The sequence below is a fragment of the Mastigoproctus giganteus genome, chromosome 10 (genome assembly GCF_048544385.1).
Source record: "Mastigoproctus giganteus isolate SK-2022 chromosome 10, ASM4854438v1, whole genome shotgun sequence".
Taxonomy (NCBI): domain Eukaryota; kingdom Metazoa; phylum Arthropoda; class Arachnida; order Uropygi; family Thelyphonidae; genus Mastigoproctus; species Mastigoproctus giganteus.
Window position 1 is genome coordinate 212,858,120 of NC_143584.1, and position 27,797 is coordinate 212,885,916.

At 40.1% G+C, this 27,797-nt stretch overlaps 1 protein-coding gene across 1 annotated transcript in view; it reads right to left on the reverse strand.

The window, feature by feature from the left end:
* Positions 1-17,892, reverse strand: part of LOC150079865 (uncharacterized) — a 49,799-nt gene extending 31,907 nt beyond the window's left edge. Inside the window, exon 1 of the mRNA XM_090382239.1 lies at positions 17,802-17,892. The gene's annotated coding sequence lies outside the window, so the exon portion shown is untranslated. The remainder of the gene's footprint in view (positions 1-17,801) is intronic.
* Between the last annotated feature and the right edge of the window lie 9,905 nt (positions 17,893-27,797).

The following is a 27,797-nucleotide window of genomic DNA, read 5'->3' on the forward strand; positions in this document are numbered from 1 at the left end:
TCCCATATCCAGACCACTCCTATGAGAAGCTACAGGTGAAAACCTGACTGGTCCTTAAGTTTTGAACACCAGTTTAAGATACGTCTGCATAAAACTCGTGATATAACACCTCCAAATCAAACTACACTACTTATTTTTTATTTACATTCTGAGTAAATGAAAAATGAGTAGTTTAAAACTTCAGTAACAGATGGCGCAGTGCATCTAGCCGATTGAATATTAACAACAAATAGTAATCCGAAAGGTGATTATGTTCCAATGGCGTTGTTTGCTCATTTAAATTTATAGAACATTCTGAGTTCTATAACGGGGGACAAAAGTGAAACAAGTTTATTTTACTGCATGTAAACAGTAATACTGATTTTATCTTAGTGTATAATGCCTTACAGTTTTATAAACACTGATTTTAATCTTTTAAGTAATACTGATGCTTGTTTATTAAAAATTCTTTAATTAAAAAAATATGTTACAGAATAACATTACCTAAATCGAGAAAGAATAGGTTCAGTCTCATAGCGCAGAAATAGAGGTTATTTATTGTCGAAGAGATAAAGTCAGTTGCTTCCTTTCACACAGAGAAAGTGTAACCAGTTTGGAATAAAACTATCTTACTGGATGAAAAACCCGTGTTTCCAGGAGAAAAACCATGCTATCCTCCATTGAGATCGACTAACTCAGCCACGTTGTGTAAAGACCCATAAAAATTCCTCGCGTCATTGACGGGATTCGAATTCGGGTCTCTTTCATCCCGTGTGGGGAGGATGATGATTATACCAACTCCGCTGCTCACGAAGGCATATATATTTTGGCTCATCAGTGTATATATATATATAAAGGATGTCCACAAACCTTTACAAAATTATAAAAAGGAATAACTGTGGACGAGGATCTCCTCTCGCGGGATTATGGAACCTTACAGATTCAGACACTACTACTTTCAAGATACCGTCATCTTGAAATGTGAAGGAATCATGCAGTACCCAATATCAAAAGCATATTTTCAGATACGATGGTGTTTTGTCAACAGGATGGCGCACCTCCATATTATCATATTACTGTCCATAACTATCTGGATAGTGAATTTCATGAACAATGGATGGGTCGGAGGGCAAGTGCTTTTGAATACCTTTCACCTTAATCCCCTAGATGTTTTTCCATGGTAAGAAAAGTTGTACGCTTAGAAACCAAAAACATTGGAGGATCTGTATATGACATTTCAATGGCACTAAATATTCCTAGGTCAACGATTGATGAGGTGATCTTCAAATTGAAGCGGACCTGCTGAACCCATCACAAAAAGCCCAGAAAACATCCGAAGGTGACAGAAGAGCGCTGAAAAGAATCGTTCTCTCGGACCTTGTCGTCCCCTACACGTCCTGCGAATCATCCCTCAGTTAGATGATTCACACGACACTATGATATTGGTTACGGCCTTGCATCCGTTCACAAGCCACTAATCACTCCCAATAATGCCAGACATCATATAGTTTGGTATAAGGCTCGCTGGTCTTGGACCGTAGACCAATAGAAAGTTATGTTTTTGAGTGACAAGTCAGGCTACATGATTTATCAGTATGATGGTTATTCCTGGGTGTGGTGAATGTCCGGAGAAAGCTACTTGCCAGACTGTATCATCCCGACAATGAAGTTTGGCTGAGGAGGGTAATACTCTGGGGCTGTTTTCCGTGGTTTGGTCTGGGATCATTGGTTGTTTTGAAAAATGCTGAGGTCTATCTAGACTTCCTGGATAGTAATGCTTTACCTACGTCGGAGAAGGTCCATACCTGTATCAGCAGGACAACGCTCCATGTCATACTGCTATCGATGTGCAGGACAACGCTCCATGTCATACTGCTATCGATGTGCAGGACAACGCTCCATGTCATACTGCTATCGATGTGTCGGCCTGATTTCAGGATATGTACATCAAAAAGTTGAACTCGACAGCCCAGAGCCATAATCTCATAGAAAACCATGGGATGAATTGAGTCATCATCTGGTATATGTGAAGAGAAACAGTCTAAAAAAAAACAGATCTGAAGGCCAAATTGCGGAAAATGTCTGTGCAGGACATTTACAAAAACTGGTGGAGAGTGTTCAACGGAGACTAGAGGTTCTGTTAAACGCTGAAGGTTTCAGCAGAAGTTAGTTTTATTTAATGGTAGAGCATTGTATATATAGACAGAAAGACATAGATAAAGTTGGAATAAGATAAACAAAGAAACAGATTAGGTGAAGAGAGGTTGTCACAGACATTCTCTCAGATATGCCAGACAAGCTGTACTTGCTACCTGGGAGTCTAAAACGCTGATGGAACTGATATTCGGGTGACACTCAAGTCAAGTGGACCCAATTTCGGCTAAGTCCGGACGGTCTGTGACAGCCAAATCCTCTGCTTGCACCTTCACAGTGGTGGGACTGTTAGTAATCCTGGGTATAACCCCCATGCGCAAGTACATGGTGGGTGACCACCCAGGTGTGAACCAACGTAAGCAGGGGTCGAGGTGTGGCGCCCACACCACATGGAGGAACGCCGCCCCTCTATGTTACCAGGCAGTACTAGGTGGAAGATGACTCATCAACCGGTGAAATACCACCACTTTGCTTATTGGAGGCTTGAAGTGGTGGAACCCATGTTTAGTCTCTAGAGCTAAGTTCCGGTCAACCCTTCCCTATCTCTTCCATCATGCAGTATGATTGATGACTTTTGAGGTTATTATGAACGTCGTGGCGAGATCCAATATTCCTTACATTTCGAGGGTACAGCTCTAAAACGGTTTTCGCAGGCCGGCCGCTAGTTAGTACACCGGACCGGACCTATTGGTAACTCTCTAGGAGGCTTCCGGATCAGCTAGTGTATAATCTTGCTACCTCTACTCTGCCAGATAGTGACTGGAGGGAGTCCGAGTAGTGTGTATGCGGGGAGCATTGTCGAGGCCACGTTATGTCAAGGATCTGGGTATATTCTTACCACATGTACGCCATATCCAAAAATTTCATTACTTCATACAGCATGTCCCACCCACTTTTTCTTACTATTGAATACACCATGAATTGTCAAACTAATAGAGCAAGCTTATCTGCGAAAAGATCTAAACCTCCCAAACACTTCCTAATTCATTTCACAAATATACGTGGTCTCAATTCTAATCTCAACGATGTCCATTTCCACTTGCAGTCTGCCAAACCTCATGTACTTTTTCTGACAGAATCTCAGTTATCGGTTGATTCAACTACTGCTCATCTCAGATGCCCAAATTATTCGCTGTATGATTCCTTTCGCCTCAAAGGTGGTACTTGTGCATATATCCGTTCTGATATTCCCTGTCAGAGACTTGGCAATTTGGAATCTCCTCTCTTTGATCTTCTCTGGCTTAAAATCTCTCTACCTCATTGTGTCAAATTCATCTGTTGTCTCTACCGTTCTCCCAACTCCACTAATCACTTGGAGCTCTTTGACTTCCTCTCGTTGCAACTTGACTTTCTCCAGTCCAACTCTCCTAACAGTGAGGTAATTTTCCTTGGTGATTTTAATGTTCACAACCCCAGCTGGCTTCCGTTTTCAAGTCACACCGACCCAGCAGGTCGAGATGCTGAGGCTTTTGCAATTACTAATGACCTTGCACAGATTGTTCATTTACCTACAAGAATACCGGACAATCCTAATCATGCAGCCAATACGCTTGATCTTTTTCTCACAAACAACCCTTCTAAGTACACGGTCGAAGTGAGAGCTCCTTTCGGCACTTCAGATCACAACTTGGTGATTGTCTCTTCTCCAATGGAACCTTTATCTCATGGCTATTCCCAACCTCGTGTTGTTTGGCATTACAAGAATGCAAAATGGGATGACCTGCGAGACTTCTTTTCTTCTTTTCCTTGGTCGCATTACTGTTTCAAAAGTTCTGATATCAACGTTTGTTCAGATCGTGTCAGTGAAATTATTCTTGCAGGAATGGAATCCTTTATCCCACACTCCACTTTAAAATCTCGTCCTTTATCTAAACCTTGGTTTTCCAATAAATGTGCTAAGGCTGTCCAAGAGAAGAATGTGGCATATCGTAATTGGCTTGTTTCTAATTCTTCAGTTTCATTTTCTGCCTACACCAAAGCTCGCAACAATTGTAAAGCAGTTATTAATCAGTCCAAACTAGAGTTTGAACAGGCTAAGAGTAGAAAACTTGCTTCTTGCCCTAATGGTAGCCGAGCATTCTGGTCTCTTGCCAAAGCTATTGGCCGCAACTTTTGCCCATCTCTGCTCCCACCGCTGTTCAAACCAGATGGTTCTGTTGTCACTTCAGCCAAGGATAAAGCTGACCTGCTAGCATCCCATTTTTCTTCCAGCTCATGTATTAATGATCTTGGTAAAACACCTCCCACCATTCCCAACACACTCCATTCAATGCCTCCTGTGGTCTACCGTCAAAAGGATATCAGAAGGATTTTGATGAATCTCGATACTAAGAAAGCTCCAGGTCCTGATGGTATTTCTCCACTTGTTCTCAAAACCTGTGCTCCTGAACTTACTCCTATTCTTTGCCGCCTTTTTTCACTTTCTTATTCTAAAGGTGTTTTTCCTTCTGCTTGGAAATTTGCCCATATCCAGCCAGTTCCTAAAAAGGGTGAAAAATCCCTCCCATCCAATTATCGTCCCATTGCAATTACTTCTACTCTTTCTAAAGTAATGGAGAAATCAATTAACCGCCAACTCTTAAACTACCTAGAAACCTTCCGTCTGATCAACGATCGCCAGAATGGATTCCGTCAGTGTCGATCCACTGGTGATATTCTGGCTTATGTTACCCATTTATGGACTAATTCAATGGAAAGGTTCGGTGAAACACAAGTAGTTGCTCTTGACATCTCAAAGGCTTTTGATCGTGTTTGGCATAAAGGTCTTCTAAACAAGCTTCCATCTTATGGTTTGCCAACTGTTTTTAGTAATTGGTTATCCAGTTTTCTCGCTGATCGCTCACTGAGGGTGATGGTTGATGGCTCTCTGTCTTCTAACTTCTCCACTAATGCCGGTGTCCCCCAAGCTTCAGTTCTTTCCCCCACTCTTTTCCTCTTGTATATCAATGACCTTCTTCCATTGACTGGAAATCCTATCCATAGTTTTGCCGATGATAGCACATTGCATTCAACTTTCCATTTTGAGAAACCTTGTCCTGCTCAATCAGCTTCAACTTCTCGAAAATCTGCTACCAATTCCTTAAATGCCGATCTTCAGGTAATTCTCCAGTGGGGCAAAGACAACTTAGTTGATTTCAACCATTCTAAAACTCAGTCTTGTCTTATATCTCGCAAAAAGGATTCTTCTGCTCCTATGCTTATCTTTAGTGACACTCCAATTTCTAGGCAAAAGGATATATCTCTTTTGGGGATTACCCTGATTTCTAATCTCTCTTGGCACAAGCACATTACAAATATTGCTTCCTCTGCATCTAAAAAACTTGGTTTCCTCTTTCGCTCTCGGCGTTACTTTTCTTCCAAACAGCTGCTCACTCTGTATAAATCGCAAATCCGCCCTGCCATGGAATATTGTTCCCACATCTGGGGTGGTGCCCCCAAAACCTCTCTCAGGCTTCTTGATTCAATTCAGAAGAGGGCAGTTAGGTTAATTAATGATTCATCTCTAACAGAGTCTCTCCACTCGCTGTCTCATAGACGCACTGTTTCTGCTGCATGCCTCTTCTACAGATACTTCCATGGGCACTGTTCTTCTGAATTAGCTTCTATAATTCCCGCTCTCTCTTTGAAAACAGTCCGAACACGTGCCGCCACCAGCCAACATCCATTTACTGTCCAACTTCAAACCCACAGAACCAACTTTTCATCTTCCTCATTTATTCATTCAACTGCCGTTTTCTGGAACAACCTTCCTTCATACGTATTTCCTGAAAATTACAATCTACAGAAGTTCAAGTCCAATGTCAACAAATATCTTCTTTCCTCTTCTCAATCTCCAACCCAAGCACGGTACTAAGTACTATAGGCTCTAATACCTCTCGTGTTTGGGGTTCACATAAAAAAAAAAAAAAAAAGAAGAGTAAGGAAATAAAAAAAGGTATAGGGGAGTGGCGTGTATGATGGGAGAAACCTTAAAGATCGCATCATCTGCCCTAATCATTGCTCTCAAGGCAAATTTTTCTGTATACAAATAGTCCCAATAGGCGATGCCAAGCTCAATGACCTGTGGAGATAAAAGACTGCTGAATCATCCGTAAAATTTCCCCTCAAGCCGGCACACAGAAGGAGGGCTTATCATTTCGAAATTCCCAAATCTACAAAAGATGAAGCGGATGGAGCTTATCTTTGAATAGCATTCATTATTTATGCTGCTTCTACCGTCTGAAGTGATCAAATAAGCGAAAGAAAATAGTCTTTCATCAGCAGATAAATCCAACCCATGAAAAGAAACAAATCTCATAAAAAGCCACACTGCAGACGTTTACGAACTTTTCCTTTATCTTTATACAGCATTATCTTTGATTGAGTTGCAATAGCAGCGCTACTGTGCTTTGAAAATATCCTTTTATAGAGCTACCTCTCCTAATCCCTGCTGTAGCGTTATTTGAATATTAACTATCAGGGCCGATAGTTTGGAGATTACCATTTATTTTGTAATCTATTAAGGTGTCATTTTGAATATTCAGGCTTTTATCAAGAAAAGAAGTGTTCACTCCATTTGTAAATTCAACAGAAATCCATTACAAAAAGCATAGGCCTAATTGCATGAATCCTGGGAACCATCAAAAAAGATGCATGAAGGAAAAATTTACCGGTTTTTATCAACCATTTCTCCATTTCCCCTTAACGAGAGAAATTGAAACCAAGGTATTAACCTCCCTAGGATGTTATTCCTCCTTAGTGAGGCGTATTGCCCTTGGGGAACGTCATGTTCTTCTTCACCATACAACTTATAGAATTACTTGGATCACAATTATAAACAAACCAGCAGGTTGCGCTTCATTCCATTTTCAGACGGACATTAAGTAAAATGTGCCCAATACAGTAGAAACCTATTTAATTCGTGGTCTATCACGGTACAATAATCCTCTGGAAACGTCGATCATCTGAAGGCGTGAATCATTAATGCGACCTTCCTATATTTAGAACGACAGGAAACCTAAAAGGAGTATCAAACTATAGGAAGGAGACATTTCAGAATTGATTAAGTGACCCCTACTCCTTCCACATTTCTGGATGTCAGTTGCAAGTAGAGGTTGCCAAGAAGGCACGCAATTTCCTCTGTTGCCAAGTGCGTTGTATTTATTTAGTGAACGGTGTCGTTAATGGCAGTTTCAGCTTTCCACGAGCGAAATGGCCAATCCATATCGTCACGCGTGAGTTCAGATAACGGAAAATCAAATTTCGACTTAATTATGCAGTAATAAATATGTGCACGGTGCCACCTGCAGTTCGAAGTCTGACGCAGGGAAATGGGGCAGTTATGCAACGAAATACCCACTTTGTTCTGCGTTCTACATCCGTAACTGCAACCCAGCGTTTGTATCCAGGAGGACTGTTGTCTCCGGAAACAGGATTTGCTTTAGTGGTTCGCTGGGGTGTGTCTCCTAAAGACACACACACACGAACTACTAGCACAGTTGGTATCCCGTACTCCATTAAGTTCCCATTCAAGGTCAGCAGCGAAATCACGGGGTGTTTAGACTGACGGCTGGGTTTACAATACGACACGCTACGCGGCTACAGAAGCTAATTGTTGCGTCATCATCAATCATCGTGGGTGCTGAGGAAACGCTAAACATCGGCGGTAACTTAGAATGGCCGAGATTCGTCACGACTCTCGCAAATTTATGGTGTGAGTCATCTGCAAGCTTCTCATCCCTCCTTCTCTTCAAAGGGGTGGTTTAATCTACGGGATGGTCCAGACAGGCCATAATGTGAATTACACACACACGCTTGGTTAGTGAGGGGAAAATCTACAATTCAACAGCATGGAGATCCTGGTGGTGAATTTTTTAAATCCGGGAATGTTTTGGTGTTTGTCATGTACATCATATGTTATTCTTTGACTGTTTATTACGAGTGCACTGTTCCTGTGTCCCTATTTTTTTGGCAGTAACTTCCTTATTCCTTTTTTTGTATATACACTGAACTACCAAAAGTGTTAGAATTCCCAATATTTCAATCGCTATCATGGCCATTTCTCACAGTGTAGTTTTATACCGGGGCCCCTTTCTATGCCCATTGGGCGGTCGCCATTTCTCTCATGAGATGGCAACCATCTCTCATAAATTAGGTCAGGTTTTCCAACAAGCACCCCAGATAATTAAGGATATGAGGAAACATTATACCGCGTCTGTAAATTGCGTGTGTTCTATGTCTCGTTTGTCTTTTTGATGTATGAAGAACCATATTTTCTGAAAATTCTGGTTCTTCATGCATCTTCTCAGACCAGTCCTGAAGACCTTTCTGGATAGGAGTACTGCAGTATGAAGTGATGTAAAGAAGAAAAAGAGTAAAGTTTTATTGAAAAATCGCATGAGCAGCGAGTGCTTGCTGTATGCGGAAGGGAGAAGTAAAGTCCACCAAGAAAACTTGGCGTAAGATGGACGCGATCCGTGCTAACAAAATTTGGGCTTGTTCTGGACTTGGTTGAGTTCGGATGTTATAATGGCACACTGGGTCTCCTATTTTTCCGTACATTCCTCCTTAGAGTACAATGGCTTCCTCTTGAACGATTGTTTTCTGCCACGTTTACCCTTTGAGATGTGCTCTTGCTTTTCATTCATTAAAGCTTTTGAAATGGATTCTTTTGAGAAACCAGTTATGTCTTTCTTTATTGAATTCTGCTAAACGTGCATCCACCATTAGACCTTCTTCAAGTCTGATAGAGCACACATTTTCTTCATTCTAGCTTCAGATTACTGCTTAACTCCAACATTATGCATAGTTCGCGCGCAATCGGAAAGTCAAGATCATTTACTGAAACGTCACACGGCCAAAGTTGGTCAGTACCAGGAAAGAGAAACTGTTTCTCTTTATGGCTGTAGAACATGCACGCCCACCCACGACACGAAAAAAGATCTTTAAAGGAACGGAACAGGCTCAAAGAAGACGGTCTAGACCAAGCGCTGTCCCAGAAGGGACAAAAGGGGCTATAGCCCCTTATTTGGATTTTTTACTTTTCCATGATGAATGAAGCTCCATGGTTCACTGGAACACTATTTTAGTTGCCTCTTAAATGCTTTACCTCCCTCAATGAAGATGCACATGGTAGATTAGAAAGTAAAAGACTACAACAACAAATAATCCGATAGTTCTGTGATTTGGGGGAAATGAACCGTACTCATCATCAATGTGTCAGGAGCATTGTAGAGCAATTGCATTCGCCCTAGAAACAGTTGACAAAATGCGAGTCATTGAGCTGTACAACTTCCAACTGGGGCTCAATATAGGATGCCATATTACCCATCAATCTGTTCGTGTCATTGCAGAAAAATCGGGATGGAAATCTGTTATGGAATGGCGAATCACAGTACATGGTTTTCTAATCTGATGACCGCTTGTAGCTCTGCTGCATTCCCGGAGAACATTTTCCAGAGAGTGTCTTCCCAATTGTGCAGTTTGACAAAGGTGCTGCCGTCTGAGTTTGTTTTTTGTGATTTGGGCTTGGACCATTGGTCATTGTCCTTTCTGTATTAATGAATGCCAATGGTACATTGACATGCTAGACAGTTCCCTGTTCTTACATTGTGGCAGTTTCAGTGCTATGAGAGGAGCCCCTTTTCTGTTTCAGCATGATGATGCATCATGTCATGCTGCACAACCTTCAATGACTTGGTTTGAACATATGGATGTAAGAGCTTCATTGACCTGAACACTTTTTGCATGGACTGGAACGTCGACTGTGGGTCAAGGACGAAATACTGCTTTCTCCTTATTGTTTATTAGTTTGTAGTAGGATGTTAGACTCATCAGCAACTTAGGCCATATTGCACCGTATATATGTCTGTAAATTGCGTGTGTTCTGTAGTCGATTTGCTGTTTGCTGAACGAAAATCCTGAGATTCCGGGAAGAAAAAACATGCTGCCCTCACCTGAGACCGACTAACTCAGCCATGTTGTGAAAAAGCCCATAAAAATCCCCCTATCATCGATGGGACTCGAACTCAGGTTTTTCCCACCCGGTGTAAGGAGGACGGTGATTATACCAACTGTGTTACACAAGAGGGATGCCTTCCTCTTATTGAAATTGGTTGGGAATCTACCGATGAGGATGCAGTATGTAATTAAGGCCAGCATGTTATTAGGTATTGTTTCAATAAAACATTCTTTGAAACATGTACGAGTCCGGTTAATTTTGACAATATATTGTACATTGTTCCACAAGCCTGTAAGTCAAAGAAATTGACTGCCAGGAATCGAAGAAAATGTGCCAAATTCCAGCTGTTTGACAATGAATTGATTGAAAGTGTTCCATGAATCGATCAATATTGTCATATTGTAAAAATGGTATAAGGAAGAAATGCAAGATACTGTACTACCATCCCAGTGAACAGGCTACGTTTCTGAACCCACTTTCGAATCCTGTTAAACAAATCAAGAAGTATAGCTGATGAAGGCCAAAGTGTAGAAATCTAGAACGTTTTAATAATATTCTTGATTTTTGTATTTTGTTAGATTCACTTTTAACCTAATTGGTTTTTAAGAGCTGAAGACTCTAATCCTTGTAACGCTCTACATAATCATGTTTGTATAAGCTGATTCGATGTTTGAAGCCAGTGCACCTAAATACCTCCTTTGTAGGGCTTCAATACCTGCTGAATAAGATATTCAAGTAACAGGCGAACTAATTTAAGTAGAGTGAAAAGGGTTTTGTTAGATGGAAGAGGCTTTGCTGTTTGCTGAACGAAAGACCCGAGTTTCCGGGAGAAAAAAACTATGTTACCCAATTTTTGATCATGACTGGAAGCATTGAGGCACAGATCATAATTAACTACACTGGTGTGCAAAAATTTAAGGGCCAACACTGTTTCTAAAGGTTACAATCACAAAATCTTTACTTAAGGCACTCTTTATTGAAGAGAGTAGATTCAGTCTCAGCAGCGATTCTGGACTTCAGCTAATCTGGCGCGCTGTATCACCCCGCAAACTTCACTGAAATGGATCGATATAGCGATCGAGGTGTTTTCGTCTGGTGAGGCGTTATCTTGGAGGGATGGATGTACACAACTCCAGATACTGCAAGGCGGTGCTGTAACTGGTGCACGCTACTGTACTGAGGTAATCCTTCCCCATGTGTGTCTGTTCCAAGGTGCCATTGGACCCGAGTTCGTGTTTATGGATGATAACGCCACGCCCCATCGCACTGCAGCTGTTGATATGCTTTTGAAATGTGAGGACATTGTTCGTATGGATTGGCTTGCCCGTTCCACCGATCTAAATCCCATCAAACACATATGGGACGCTCTGGGGAGACGCGTAGCGGCACGTTCAAACCCAACAATCAGCTGAAGATGGCGCTGACAGAGGATGTTACCGCAAGAACTTATCAACAACGTTGTTCTAAGTATGGATAGGCGGTGCAAAGCCTGCATCGACATTAGGGGTGGCCATATCTCCTACTGAGGACCACCTGTTCCCTTTGTTTCATATTTGGAAGTGATGCATCTGTATCATGGCAGCCAGTGCTATATTGCCATTTTTGAATCAAGTCCCTCTTGATCAAGTACCGTTTTGTTTTTGTTGTTGTGTCGGTGTTATTTCCTTCATCATTTCTATACCTCACGAGGTTCCTTTGGCATGCTTTTCTCATATCCAGGCCACTCCTATGAGAAGCTACAGGTGAAAATGTGACTGGTCCTTAAGTTTTGCACACCAGTATATGTCCATTATTAAAATTGAAATTGGTGAGAATGCCTAGATCGGTAATGATTTAACAAAGTCTAAAAAATCGATTAGAACTGCGAAATTGTGTGAATCGGTTACTGATTGTGTCCAGGGGAACTTTGCAACAGTGGTGTGCGGTAACCTTTTGAACTGTGGAAATGGTAATTATTAATACCAGACAGCAGTGGTGCCGTCCTCCCCACACCGGGTGGAAAAGACCTGAGTTGGAGTCCTGTCGATGACGAGACGAATTTGTATGGGCCGTTTTCACAACATGGCTGAGTTAATCGGTTTCAGGTGAGGGTAATATGGTTACCTTAGTCGCCTAAAAGCCTACTTCAACATCTCAGACTCTCGTTTTTTTTTGTTTTTTTTGCTTATTTCCTCTGTATGAAATTGGCCAGGTACAGTCCCGATTATACCAACTTTGGAAAATTTCTCTGATTGGAAAGGCCCAGGCTCAAATCCTAAGTAGAAAAAGTGAAGAATCTGTTATGAAGACAATACTTGAACTATTAAATGTGGCGCCGTTCTTGTATTCTCTCCATCTTGTAAACTCCTGATCCCCGGAGTACAAACAGATTTTTTATTATTTTATAAAAACAAAATAAATATTAAAGTTACTATGGGAATCATCGTTTCTGTAACATCTGTGGATAAAATGGCACTGCTTTGCGGGATTATAGTGGTGGATCTGAACAGATTCATATCATCAACAAAGAGAAGTATTTGGAAATTAAATTTTCCAATACAGATTAATAGATAATTGATGAAGATTAAATATAAACGGGTCCTAACGGAGATCCCTGGAGTGCTACTCCAGACAATATAAGAAAAGTAGTCTAAGTAGCATCGTCGAAATTATTGGAGCAGATCTGTTAGATAAGTATTGAGTAAACAGGATTAGCATTTATGGATCGATCCTTAGAGTTTTAGCTAGCTTATGAAATAATAGGCCATGATGTATGTATTGTTGTTGTTGCTATTGGAGCATCATCAACTAAGGCCATATTGCTCCACACTAAAAAACGAGAGAAAACCACGCTACCTTCTCCTCAGACCGATTAACTGGGCCACGTTATAAAAAAGGCCCATAAAAATTCCTCACGTCTCGAAGGGACTCGAACTGAAGTCTTTTCCAGCCGGTGTAGCGAGGAGCAATTCTACCAACTGTGCTACCCACGAGGGCCCATGATGTATGCTGTCATTCAGAAAGCATTTTATCCATCTTTTATCCAGTAAGAATGCATCACTTTGACTGTCTCAGTCCAGGTGAGCATGAATGTAGTTCGTGTATCTACGTTGCTGTTGACCTGTTTGGCAGGAAGCCAAGTTGCGCTTCGGGTAGACAGACAGACAGACAGAGTGGAGTATCCAAGAAGATGATTGAATAGAATTTCCAGGATCTTCCATGTGGAATTTATGTGAATATTGAACGATAATTCTAAGCTCGTATAACAAATCTCTAGATCGTTTAAAAGCTAGTCTAAATCTAATCTTAATCCAATCTAATAAATTATAATAATCGAGCTCAATCTGTTCTTTTAAGACTACTCGATGTGCTCAAAGCTGGTTAGTATCGATTGTCATGGATTACGTTTTAAGTAGGCTATTTGTCTTCGGCAGTGTCTGCGCTCTTTGAGTTTAATAATAATTAATGATCATTTAATCAGTACCTACGCGGGCGCCACCCCAGCACAGCTGTTATTTCTTAGCTGTAAATCGAAATCGGTAAAATATTTAAAGGATGACGTCATCATGTTTACAAGGGCCGTCCACGCAAGACACCATTTCATAGGTGTGCATTAGTTTCTCAGTAGAAAAACGTATGTAGAGGATGAAGAACTGTGCCAATAGCAATGTACACAATACGTTGCCATGGTGATTGCTGGTGCAGTGGTATTGTTGTTGACTAGCTCCAACATATTACGTTTTGGTCATATTAAATAGTTTAATTATAAGCACTGAGGATAAGATCCATAAACTGTATGCGACCCCATAAATATCAGTCAGACGTAGATGTTTAGTCACGTGAGAAACGGGATTTAGTACCGAGATGATGCGAGAGATAACATTTGATGCCTTCCTTGGATTTCCACATCCACATGTGTATCTGAACGTTTCCACTCTATTAATTGATGTAAACGGGCACATGCGTATTAGAATATAAAATAATGTACGTAAGACCCCCAGACCTTTTCGTCTGGTTCGAGATTACGTATCACGATAAAATTGGAACCAAAAGATAGTCACGAACGCATTACAACAATACCAAGTCTCAAATTTCGCACTGGTTGCTATGGTAACCGTTTGAAATCTATAGCTATCTTTAAGCCTGCATGTCGTCTGCCACCACTATTTTAAGTTTTTTGTTTATTTTTTATTTTTATTTTGTGGAGGGAGCGTTAGAATACAGAAAATATTGACATAGATAACGATTTTCTCCATTTATACCACTGATAAACTATAAACCGTTTATTCCACTCAGGCATTCAAGTTGCTTTATTTGTTTACATCAGAAAGAGGTCATTGGTTCCGAGATTATTGGGTTTCTGCTTCTGTCTTGTTTTCTGCTCATTGCAGTGAATTTTTCCAATCAGCAAGCACGGTCTGTATATAAGTCCTGAACACAGTCTGCACCGATACACGTGTCACCTCCCCTTAATGATATGCCACCAAGTGAGCACCAATAATCATTCCTCTGTTAATAATTATAATGGAAACATTGTAATAGTTTTAAAAGTATATATCAACTCTTCCCCCCACCCTACCAAATATTGGTTGGTGTGCACAAAAAGGACCTCGGTTTTCTTTAGCCAGGCATTGTCAGCTTTACCATAAATTTACTAACCCGTCAATAACCCAGCCGAGTGATATAATCGATTGGGGAAAAGTGGTGGGGGGGAGCACATATTTTGCAGCCGCCAGAAGATAAATCCAGCTGTCCCTTAAACTATTTACACGGGCAGTTGGGACAATGCATGTTTTAAAAATGATCAAACGCCGGCCACACGTTTTTAACGGCCAGTGAAAAGGGGGAGGGGATGGAGAAATGGGGCCCTTGACAGGACAAAATGACCTCGCCTATTGAGGGCATACTTTCCACACGGCTACATCAGATCGATTTGCTTTTGTATGGGCTCCCTCCCAGGTTAACTTCGATCCAAAGGACGAAAAGTTTCCATTGGAGAAAAAAAATGGTAATCTCTTTAAGGGGGGAAGGGGGGGAAATATCTATTCAGGTACTTAGTATACTCCAAAGGTAAAAAGGATATATCAAATAGCACACTGTCTGGTTTGGTTACCCTGACTACAGCTTGAAGTGTTAATTCTGCAGCATCACCATGGTAACGGTACAAGTACCTTTTTTTTTTTTTTTATTTTCAGAAATATTTTAACACACCTTGCGATTATATTAACATGCTGCTTTCAAAAAGCCTTAGTTGCCAAGAGGGGCTTTGGTTTATTTCAGAACAAGGCAGTTAAGGCCGTGAGGAGTCTGTTTCCAGTGGAAGCTACTGCGCAGGTACTTATTTTTAGGAGAGGACCTGCAGTTGATTCTAATAGAGCGAAACTTGAATATAGAGTAGACTCAAATTAGGTTAATAAGCTGATTTAAAGAGCTTGGTCGGCATATTTGGGTGATAAAAGAAAAATACGCTTTCTTTCTTTCATCACACTATCATATTTCAAAAATGCATTAGCGAAAAGCTGCTGTGCCAATTTAATGGAAGTGGACAAAATCACACTTTTCCCTGATAACCTATCAACATTCATCGAAACATGAAGCATAAAAAGTTTAGGGGCGGGCTGGTTCTTTGTACACCCCATTAACTTATCAGGGGACTACTTTGATAAAAGCAAACAAAGGCTTTTTCGGTACTTTTAAGTGGTTTGTTGGATTATTTACAGTCGAGTGCGTGATTCGACTTTTTTGGGAAAAGAAAGAGGGAACGGTGCATAAATTAACGTCGTCAGTGACGTCATCAGGGCACGTTTAAAAGCAGATTTATTAAATTATGAAATATTATTAATTTTAAAATTAGAATTTTGTAACTGAATTGAATTTGACAATTTAAAAATGTTTTCAAAATTTTCTTAAAGATTTTTAATGAAAGGTTAATTATCAAATTTGATTGTAAAATTAAATATTAAATATTAAAATACCAAATTTAAATATTAAAATATATAAAAATTAAAAAGCTTATAGATTATAAAAATGAATTAGAATGTAGTTTTAACCACATACACAGTGACGTCTGGAGGATATTAAAGAAACATTTATCTTTATGGTAAAGTTTTAAAAATATATTTTTAAAAAAATTTAAAATTAAATAATTTTATGAAATATTTGTTCCACATTTATTTGTAGCAAATTTAAAATTTAAAAATGTTTTCAAAATTTTTTAAAGATGTTTCATAAAATGCTAATTATCAAATTTCATTGTAAAATTAAAGATTAAAAAATAAAACACCAAATTTAAATATTACAAAGGAAATAAATTCTTAAAAAATTTAAAAATTAGAAAGCTCTTATAATTAATTAAATCAAATTTTACCCACATACACAGTGACGTCTGGAGGATATTAAAGAAACATTTATCTTTATGGTAAAGTTTTAAAAAAATATTTTTTAAAATTTTAAAATTAAATAATTTTATGAAATATTTGTTCCACATTTATTTGTAAGCGAATTTACAATTTAAAAATGTTTTCGAAAATTTTTAAAGATGTTTGTGTGAAATATTAATTATTAGATTTGATTGTAAACTTAAATTTAAAAAAAAATTAAATGCCAAATTTAAATATTAAACGAAATAAATTTTAAAAAATTTTTAAATTAAAAAGCTTATAAATAACAAAAATGAATTAGAATGTAATTTAATTTTAACCACATACACAGTGATATCTGGAAGATTTTAAGAAACAACATTAATCTTTATGGTTAAGTTTTTAAAAGAATAATTTTAAGAAATTTTAAAATTAAATAATTTTAATAAATATTTATTCCGGATTTATTTGTAAGCGAATTTACAATTTACAATGTTTTCAAAAATTTTTAAAGATGTTTGCATAAAATATTAATTATCAAATTTGATTGTAAAATTAAATATTAAAAAATAAAATACCAAATTTAAATATTAAACGAAATAAATTCACCACATACACAGTGACATCTAGACGACTTTAAAGAAACCTTTATCTTTATGGTAATGTTTTAAAAAATAATATTTTAAGAAATTTTAAAATTAAATAATTTTAAGAAATATTTGTTCCGAATTTATTTGTAAGCGAATTTACAATTTAAAATGTTTTCAAAAAATTTTAAAGATGTTTGCATAAAATATTAATTATCAAATTTGATTGTAAAATTAAATATTAAAAATTAAACACCAAATTTAAACATTATAAACGAAATAAAGTTTAAAAATTTTAAAAATTAAAAGCTTATAAATAATAAAAATGAATTTGAATGCAGTTTAATTTTAACCACATACACAGTGACATCTGAGGGATTTTAAAGAAATATATATCTTTATGGTTAAGTTTTTAAAAGAATAATTTTAAGAAATTTTAAAATGAAATAATTTTAAGAAATTTTAAAATGAAATAATTTTAAGAAATTTTAAAATTGAATAATTTTAAGAAATATTTGTTCCACATTTATTTCTTCAGGGACACACCACATGCCACTGAAATTTTTCACGGATACGGTGAGAAACACAAAACATGCAACTGAAATTTAATTGAAAGTACAGTACAGTCTGAACCCAGAAAAGTGTACAAAATATTGGAGTTTTATTCTTATACATAGTTTCGGATTATTTAAAAATATAAAAATGATATTTTTATATTTTAAAATTCTAAAAAAACATTTAAGAAACAACAGTGGTTAAATATACATCTGGAATTTAAAATGACAAATATTAGGTTATTCGTACCTGAACCAAACGGACAAAATAAGCACGCTGGATGACACCTGTCGGTGGCCCGGCCCTTCTCACTAAATACCGCTAAAGGTAGAACGTTCGCTTAGATACAACATCGAAATAAACAGCGTCTTACCTCTTTCCCGCAGGTACCTCTTCAAACGACACAGGCAGTTATCTGAAGGATGGCATGGAATGTGACGTTTTTGTGTGGGTGGCCGGAATATCCTTCAAAAGGGCCGAAGTGCAACGGAAGCCAAAGTAATTCAGTACATGGCGCGCCTTTTTTTTTTTCTTCTTTTTTCTTTTTATTTGGTGGTGTGTGTTTATTCTTCCGCCAAGACGGTTTAGCCGTATTCAAGACGACCACAAGGCGAGTTGGGTGCGGTCACGTGATCCACCGGATGGACTCATTGCCGAAGAGGGGTGACGCGAAATGCGCGCAGCGCTCCGACGCTCACCATTGGCAAAGCGTATACGCCGTCACGTGACCCCAACGGCGCGAGCTCCGAGAGAGAGGGAGAAAATTCACTGGCGGGTCTCTTCATCGTACGAAGCACGTGTCCCTAAAGACGAAACACGACAGCTGCGGAAATGTTACGGCGACCATCGGGAAAAGGTCAACAGATGGGCGGTGGAGATAAGGGACGGACTAATTTCGACGACACGGTTATTGTGAACATCTGGGGAATTGGACTTCCAGAAACAGATGAGGCACAGTTGGCACTTTGCCCAAACTGTTTCTCTTAAAGAGTGCCTCCGGTAATTTTTACCTACCCGGTGGAAGGTAGTCAACAATGGTACCCCCCTTTCAGCTCAATACAATTGAACTACCATCTCTTTCTCAATCTAAATGAATACCTTCGGGGGTTGAAAATAGCTTCTATGGTTCGCAGGTGATTCTCGTGTGATGAATGCTGTCTATGCCTAGTTGGACAGCCTTGTAAGAAGTGGCTAGGACTTGCCAGACCAATTCATTTTCTTCCAAAACAATCCATGGAGAAATGGTCGCTGTTTATGGAGAAGACTGCCCAGGTTAGTGTTGTTGCACATTGGTATAAACAGTTGAAATCTGCAAGGAACTCAATGCATGGTAAAGAAATCTCAGGACGCTCAGCAACTGCTGTAACAGAAGAGAGTGTTACAGAAATTGAGGCATTAATCCTGGAAGATCGCCCTTTTACGTTAAAGAATTAGCTGAAGAGCTGAAATTAGTGTATGGAGAACATCATCCACCAACAGTTGCATATCAGTAAAATGTCTCTAGATGGATTCCCAGACTACTCCTTACCAGAAAAAGGAATGAGCACAATGTCCACGTACTGAAATATTGCCACATCCCGATTATTTCCTAGACATTGCTCTTCCGGATTCGTCCTCTTTCCTGCCCTGAAGTCCCCTCTTTGTGGGAAACACTTTGCTGCTGATGATGAGGTGATTTCTGACCATCATTCAAACCGCATCGTGATTTGAATGATGGTCAGAGTACTTCTACAAAACAGGCCTCCGGAAGTGTATTGAGAAGTGGCAAAAGTGTGTTATTCTGTCTGGTGGCCATATTGAAAAGTATAATACAGTTTGTTTGAATCTTCCCCGACCCTCGTAATTAGCAGAAACTCATATTGACAAACATTGAGAACGACCCTGCCAATCCATGGTTATCAACATATTAGGGTATTAGAAAAAAGGTGGCAAAAATGTGGCAAACATATTAGGGTTCCATATTTGTTATAGTGGCAAATCTTTTTTTTTCTAAAGGCTGAGCTGTAATATTTACTAACCTCATTTAAGAGTTATTAACTAAAAAAGTTCTTTTTAGGACAGCCATCCATGGAAGATTTTGTTTTATTGAGGGTATCTTGCCCAAACGGCGTTTAATCCACAATCCACAAAAACTAAAGCTCACACTACAAGATCACACTTCAGACATTCCATGGACATGCTTTCTAAAATGGCAGGAGGCTCACCGAAATTTTGTAACTGTTGCTTCCGTGGCATTCCTGGGTGGTGGATCCAAAGCTCTAACGGATCTTTCCACAGTGTCCCAAAGATGATCCAGTGTCCATGTCCGATGAACAAGGAGGCCATTTCATGGTGGTAAATTCGAAGTCTGTCGAATGCTCTTTGAACCATGTTCTAGTCACCATGGCTCTGTGGAGAGGGGTATTGTCCTGCTGGAAGAGTCCATTTCCCTTTGGTGCACGGTGACCAAAGGGATGCAGATGGTCTCCAAGGATGGACACGTAGCCTGGACCGTTCAGTGATGTGTCTAGACGTACTAAAGTTCCCAACGTGTGCCAGTTGAACACGCCCCAGACCATTACTGATCGTCCACCTGTCTAAACAGTTCCTTGTTAACATGACGGGTGTAATGCTTCGTGCGGTTTTTGCCAGAAACGTACGCTACCATCCGCTTGAAATAACTAGAAACAAGACTCATCGGTCTCCAATTATCCAAGGTCCATTGCCGATGTTCTTTCGCCCAGTTGAGGCGTAGAGTCCTGTGTCATGGCGTTAGCAATGGGACTCTGGTGGATCCCATAACCTATTGCGGCTAATGATCGACTGATGGTTTTGGAGGAGTCCTTTGTGTCACCTCCCTCATTGAAGTTGGCGGTGATTTGTGCCACTGTCGCTCTCTGGTTGGCTGAAACAATGCCACTACCCTTCTCCCCCCATAGCGCTATCCACGATGGGATATAATTCCGGAAATGGCGTATTCCCGACACTCCTGATACTGTCGAACGGGGATAATGCAATTTCTGTACCACCACCGCAATAGAGTTACCTGGTCACCCACTATCATCGCTCTTTCAAAGTTGGGTAACTCATGATGTTTATCTATACTGACATCGAATTACCGTCTACGTGAATGCAGTGTACCTATATAGAGGGGTGACATTGTTGTGTTGCCGAGGAACCAAGTATCCCATAAATTTTGTCCTTTCAGTGTACTTTTTTTATTAGTCGAATTCCAGAGTGTATATGGCGTATATTCTCCACTACAGCCCTGGTGACGAGGCTATTATAAAATTAGTGGCAAGAATGGCACGTCTGTGCAAGTAAGTGATAAAATCACGTGAAGGATATTTTAATGAAAAATCAGTAGATTTGTTAATATTAATCATTTCGAAATTTTTTCTGTAAATTTTTCAATGCTTCATAAAAAATGTGAAGATACTTTATTGCGTGTTATTTTTATTTTTTTTTTATATTAAACCTTGCATTGTAACAGCGAATTTCAAAAAAAAATAAAAATAAAATAAAAACAATGTGATATGTTTTCAAAAAACGATCTTATAGTTGAACATTTACGGTAATAAGTGCCTGATATTTTGCGGTTTTCTTTTCTTTCTGTTTTTTTGAAATATTTACAATTTAGAATCTTTTCTTTTAAAGAATGTTTCGCATTATCTGTTCTTTCATGGAAAATTCTTTTGGAATAGGAATTGAAACATTAAAAATGTTTCTTAATGGAAATTGAATTTTCACTATCGATTTTAAACTAACCAACGCATTATGAGAATCAAGAGATTAATGAAGAAAAAAAAAAATCCTTCAATATGCTTCCATTAATGAAATCCTCGAAATAGAGATTAGGTGGAAGCACGCTGGTTAATTAGAGAGGCTTAATGTCTATATTGCGATCCTCACCGAACAATAGCTTTTGGAGTTATTAAATGTCAAAGTTTATCAGTTCATGCTAGCGATGGTTGTTGTTGTTGTTGTTGTTGTTGTTGTTGGGTTTTAGGAGCATCGGCAACTAAGGCCATATCACTCTGTATATACTGTCTGTAAATTGCACGTGTTCTGTGAGGTTAATTTTCATGTCATTGATAAAAAGCTTGTCCAGGAATGGGTACAGTGCAACTTCCTGCAGACAGATTTTCCAGATCCAGATCGTGATTGATGTCATCAACAAATTACCTAACAAAGCTATTATAAGACCAGACGGGTTCCCATTATTCATAGCAAAAATATGTAGCCCATACATTGTTGACCTTCTACTCCACATTTTCAGACGAATCTTACAATCCAGAATCGTTCCATCAATTTGGAGATCTTAACATGTCAAACCTATTCCAAAGATCAGGAAACCCAAATCTCCAAAAGATCTGCGACCAATTTCCATCAGTTGCTCTTTATTTCAAATCTTTGAAAAAGCGATTCAGACAGCACCTACCAATCTTCTAAGATACCCTCTTCAGAATCCAACAAGCCATCAACAACAAATTCCAGACTGACATCATCTTCCTGGACATTAAATCGGCATACGATTGAAGATACCTTCCAGCTCTACTATTCTGAAGCACTACTTCGGTCTGGCAGATACCTTGCTACAAATTTTGAAGTCCATCCTACTTCTTAGACAGAATTCTGTCTGAGAAGTAGGATGGACTATTATTGTCTGTTACCGTCAATGGCTTTCAGTTAACTTTCGACGTCACAAGAGGCATCCCGCAAGGGAGTGTGCTTTCAAAAATCCTCTTCGCAGCAGTATTGGAACCTTTCCTAGCATGTAATTCCAACTTTGTCTCTTATGCCGATGATCTGAAGTTCTACGTGAGTTCAAACCACCCTGATCAGATCCTTGATATTAACAACAGAACTCTACACAGATAATGAAACTGGAAAAGTATCTAGCCATAATTGTGTTGTACTGGAACCCTTCCAAATCTGCTCAACCACCGATAACCAAAAAACGAGTAAAAAATTATGTTAAAATCTTCGTTGGCGAGGAAAGGGTGCAAAGGGTAACTTTCCCCACAGCCCTAGTCCTCACCTGGGAAGTTGGACTCACCTTCCAGCCTCACTTTGTCAGGATGAGACAGAAGACGTACGCGCCACTTTAGGCAGTGCGTCAGGAGCTCACTGGTGTGCATCAGCCAGCGCTGCTTTGTTGGTACATCATGAGGCGCATTACCCCTATCCATCTGAAATTTGGTCATCTGCTCCTGCCTCCCTCCTAAAAAAGTACCTCAGCCTGGAATATTGGTTGTTCAGATGGATGAACAGGGTGGTGGGTCACCCTTTTACTATCTCCAGATCCACCCTCAAGGCTAATCTCGACACCACTCCCTGGAGACGTCTCACCACAACAAGAATTGCATTCACACTAGCATGGCTTATCACAGGCCAATTGATGATCCATCTGTGTCCCCGTTAATCTCTGGCCCAAAGAAGACAAGAGGTGAATGCCACAACTCCTACCACCCTCTGTGGTTTGCACTTACAAACATTGATTCCCCTAGGGCATGTTTCCTGCCAGCTGCCTCCAAATCGACAATAAAGTGGGCATCAACCCTGATAAGTTCTGTGAGAACAAGCTCTACAGAAAGGAATGCCTCAAGGACTGTTACCAACTATTGAACCTGTGACGATAACCTATATCTGGTCTTTTTGCCTGCTGCATGTAAATATTACACCGTCTTGGCACACTGCCGTCCGGGGGTTACCCACAGTTTCTTGTGGTTAATAATAATAATAATTTTCTGTTTGCTGGATGAAAAACCCTAGTTTTCTGAAAAAAACCATGGTTGTTCCCTCATCTGAGACCGGCTAATTCAGATACGCGAAAAAGGCCCATAAAATTCCTCCCGTAATCGACGAGATTCGAACTCAGGTCTCTTCCACCTGGTGTGTGGAGGATGGCGATCCTACCAACTGTTCAGATGGTGAATCCATAGATAATGACAATCGAACTCTGAAGTCTCCAGACTATGACTACTGACCCCGTGATGGGGTGGGATTACATAAGCTGACTCAGCAAAGCTTAGTGGGAATTGGGCCTCTCCCTAGTAGGCTCCCTACTAGGAAGCCATTTGCTAACCCATTGGCGGCTGGATTTGAACCCTTCCAGGTACCCATAATGAGGTGGACCTGCTGACCCCTTTTTGGGATGGGATAAACCCAATGTCCTCTTCAAATCTTTTGTCTGGCTCTCGCAACTTCTCTCTTCCTGTTCCAGGGGGATGCCTCTTACTTTCATCCTCTCTCTGACTCTACTCTTTCCCCGCCCAAATCCCCATCCCACTATCTACCCTCTCCTTTCGACACCACTTGGTACCTACAGATACTTTCTGTGGATGCCAGTAAGAGTCACTGATAGTAGAAACAGGCGTGCCTCATCCCAGTACAGAACACTCAGTGGAGTATGGGGAGAACCCTGGAGACCACCACATGAAAACTAACATTTTGTATTATGGTACCCACCAGGGCACTAAGGATGGACCCTAGGAATAGATGAGCTCGTGCTTACATATCGGAAACAGCACGTCTTGTCGGTTGATCACGGTCCACTGTGGTTACTGTGCACAAAGAATTGCGCAATGTGGTGAGAGAAGGCTGCAACACGTTATGCAACGGGCAATCGTTGAGTTCGTATCCAAAGAGATACCCTCTCCTCATCGCTGATCATTGTCTATGGCAAATCTGTGCTGTCAACAGCAAACTGATTGAACACTGCAAAACTGATAACTAGTGTGCTGCTTGGATGAATGAGTCCAAATACCTGTTGCAACACGCAGACGGTCGCCTTGGTGTGTGAATCAAGCAACACGAATCCATGGACCTATCTTTCACGGTTCCCACTATCCGGGTAGGTGGCTTTGGTTGCTTAATATGGGGCATGTTTTGCTGGCTACAACTAGGACCTCCGGTGAGTATATACCAACGTCTCACTGGTGAGGTCTGCTTGGAGCTCTTAGGATCCATACAACGGTCAGTGTTGCTTGCCACCTGCGGGATCTGCCATACTGTTTCCATCTCAGCCATCCAGGTAGTTGCTGGAGCACTACCACTCGACTTATATGTGGCTCTCCGGGTGCTAACCTTCAGTATATGCATGAGAATACCAACGAAAATCTTAGACATTGAACTGAACCTCGATGAAGACCTCAAAGCAGAAATGACAAAATACTACAATCAATTTGTCAACATCTGGCAGATCCACTGGGACACCACAACCCTCGGGGCCGTTACCAGAAAATTCTTACCTGAAGTAGTAGTAGTAGTAGTAGTAGTAGTGGCACGTGATGCAAGAAAGCAAGTGTATTGAGCTTATGCAGCATCAGCCAAAAAAAATCACACCATTCCCTCCAAATGCCTGTCCAGTTTATCCTTAAATTTATTCAACCTATCAACTTCCACAACGACAGAAGTCACCTACTCTGCTTCGAAATCCGTGCAGAAATGGTTTCCCTCGTCACTTGAGACCACATACCTACTTATCGTCCATGGTTCAATGGATGGTAAATTGCCATTTTCGATTTTCATTATTTATTTTTATTTTTTTCGGATCTTCTCTGGAGTGGGCCCTCAGAGGAATCTGGCCCACCTTTTGGCAACATCAGGCGGGTCAGAGTCTCTAATTGAGACAGTACGAGTTCTAGTAGGACTGGCCCACCTTCCCGTGGTGTGGACGAGTACCCAGAATCATTTCTCCAGGTGATTGATGCTTCTGTGTAGCTAAGAGGCCAGAACAAAACAACAGAACACACACACACTAACACATTTCTGGCCCTTTACAGTTGATTCTGATGTTCACAGAGTTCCGAGGTAGAGTTTAAATAACGTTCTAGGAGCGACCCCTTACAAAAACACATGTCCACACCTGGAACTCTTAGGAGACCATGTGCAACCTGTCATGTTGCATTTTTCCCGGACAGATACGGGATCTTGGGGATCGTGGTAGATTATCGTCCATTTTCCTTAACATGAATCATTGAGGAGGCTTCCATCGTGCAGTGGGTTGATGATGGCTGTAATTCAATACGCCGCGTCATCGGGCCCTCACGGGTACCAGTGGTTCGAGGAACATAAGGAAGATCTCACTCATATTGATTGGCCTCCCAATTCACCTGACCTCAATCTAATTGAACAGCAATGGAACGTTTTTGGAATGGCAAGTGAGGCGTATGGACACGCAACCGTTAACTGTTCTGACCCTGTGGAAAGCCTTGCTGGCAACTTGGTTACAGATCCCTACGGAAGCCTTCTGACATCTAGTGCACTGAATGCTTAGGCATTGAGTCCACTAGATGTCAGAAGGCTTCCGTAGGGATCTGGTGTTTGGTAGGTGGTGACAATTCAATGATCATCGAGTGTATTTATTGAGCTACTAGTTTATTGAAATGGCCACCCCTAGTGTTCCTCAGTCTATGAGGTAGGAGGCCTCTCCTTCAGTCTACTAAAGTGGCACAACTATACTGTCCTTTACTTTGAAGTCTCATCTATGGAAGTTCCATTCCAGTGTCCACTGAAATGGAATATCTTTTAAATCAATTGTTACAGAAGCCATGAGGAGTTCAGGTGGAGGACGACGAGACGAGTGAATGGAGAGTTGTTTAGTCTAATAGAACAGGAGAAGATAGCATGGGAGTTACAAAGAGATGAAAAGTATTGAATCCTATAAAAGCCACCAGTTAATTTTTAATGGTACCACTGAAAAAGGTTAGGTTGGTAGAGGCCATGTGAAAAATCATTTGCTAAAGAATGGGGACAAACACTTTTTCACGTATATGAATAAAAAGAAGAAATACAATCAGATCGGACCCATGCATGATGGGTTAGGAAAAAAATCGACTGGAAACGGCATGTGTTCTGTGGTTAATTTTCTGTTTACTGGACTAAAATCTTAGTTTCTGGGAGAAAAAACCATGCTACCCTCGCCTGAGACCAACTAACTCAGCCACGTTGTGAAAATGGCCCATAAAAATACCGCATGTCATTGACAGGACTTGAACTCGGGTCTTTTTAACCGGTGTGGGCAAGACGGTGATTCTACCAATTCTGCTACCCACGAGGGCTCAAGAGATGGATTTAGGGTACAATTTCGAACAATTTATTTGGATTTTAGCAAGGCTCAATTCCTCATGGGAGGTTACTCTGTAAGCTGGAACATGTTGGGATTACTGGAAAGATTCTAAGATGGATCACAGGTTGGCTAAGGCAGAGGGTTGCGATTAATGGTTAATCTTCAGATTGGTGTAATGTCAGAAATTGGCTTCCAAGAATCGGTTTATAGGCCACGGTTGTGTCTGATTTTGGGTATTAGAGGTAGGACAATGTCTCTTCTTGATGACTGTTTTCCTTCCTATTGTTTCTTATTGTATCTCAGGAAATCTAGTGTACCAGGCAACTGTAAGGCTCCACCATACTCTATAGTCATTGAGTTGAGTTCAGGACTTGTTTTCTGACCTCATCCCAACTCATGTCTGTACCACCGTCTGTTTGAAGAACTTTGAAGTACAACGTACCACTTCCGTTTATTTTCAAACTCGTCGATTATGACGCAACAGCACCAGTTGGCCTGTTCGCTGGACAAAATCCAGGAGAAAAAACCATTCAGCCCTCGCCTGACGCGACCAACTCCAGTAGCGTATTTTTGGGTTTATAAAATAAACTCATTCGTAGTAGATTCGTTCTACACTTTTTTTTTTTTTTTTTTTTTGGTAAGAGCTTGTTGATTATTTTTTTTCTGATGTGTAGAATAAAACATTTTTTACTAAAATTCTCCTTATAAAACAGGGTGCGTCTTATAGTCCGAAAAATACGGTATATATGTTGTTTCAAAATTGCACGGAACAAATGTAGGAGCTGAGAGAGAGAGAGAGAGAGAGAGAGAGAGAGAGAGAGAGAGAGAGAGGGAGAGAAACTACTTATGGAACCAGGAGAACTGAAACCATTACAAGTAAACGCTGGTAGAAGGCGATTTCGGTGACCTGCAAACGTTGAAGAGCAAATACTTTTCATGCTGTTCAAATATATCCTACCACAAGTACCAGATTATTAGGTGGCACACAAATGTTTCATCTGCAAGAGTGTGGAGGAAATTCCAGAACAGCAGTTATATCCAATTCAGTTTATCAGCCGTGGTTGTGGTTACAGATGAACCTGTTTTACAAGAAATGGAATTTTAAACCCTCAATACTCAAACCAAATTCACTACTCATTATCAACATACATTTTATTTTAATGTTTGATGACAATCTTATTGGTCCTCATCGG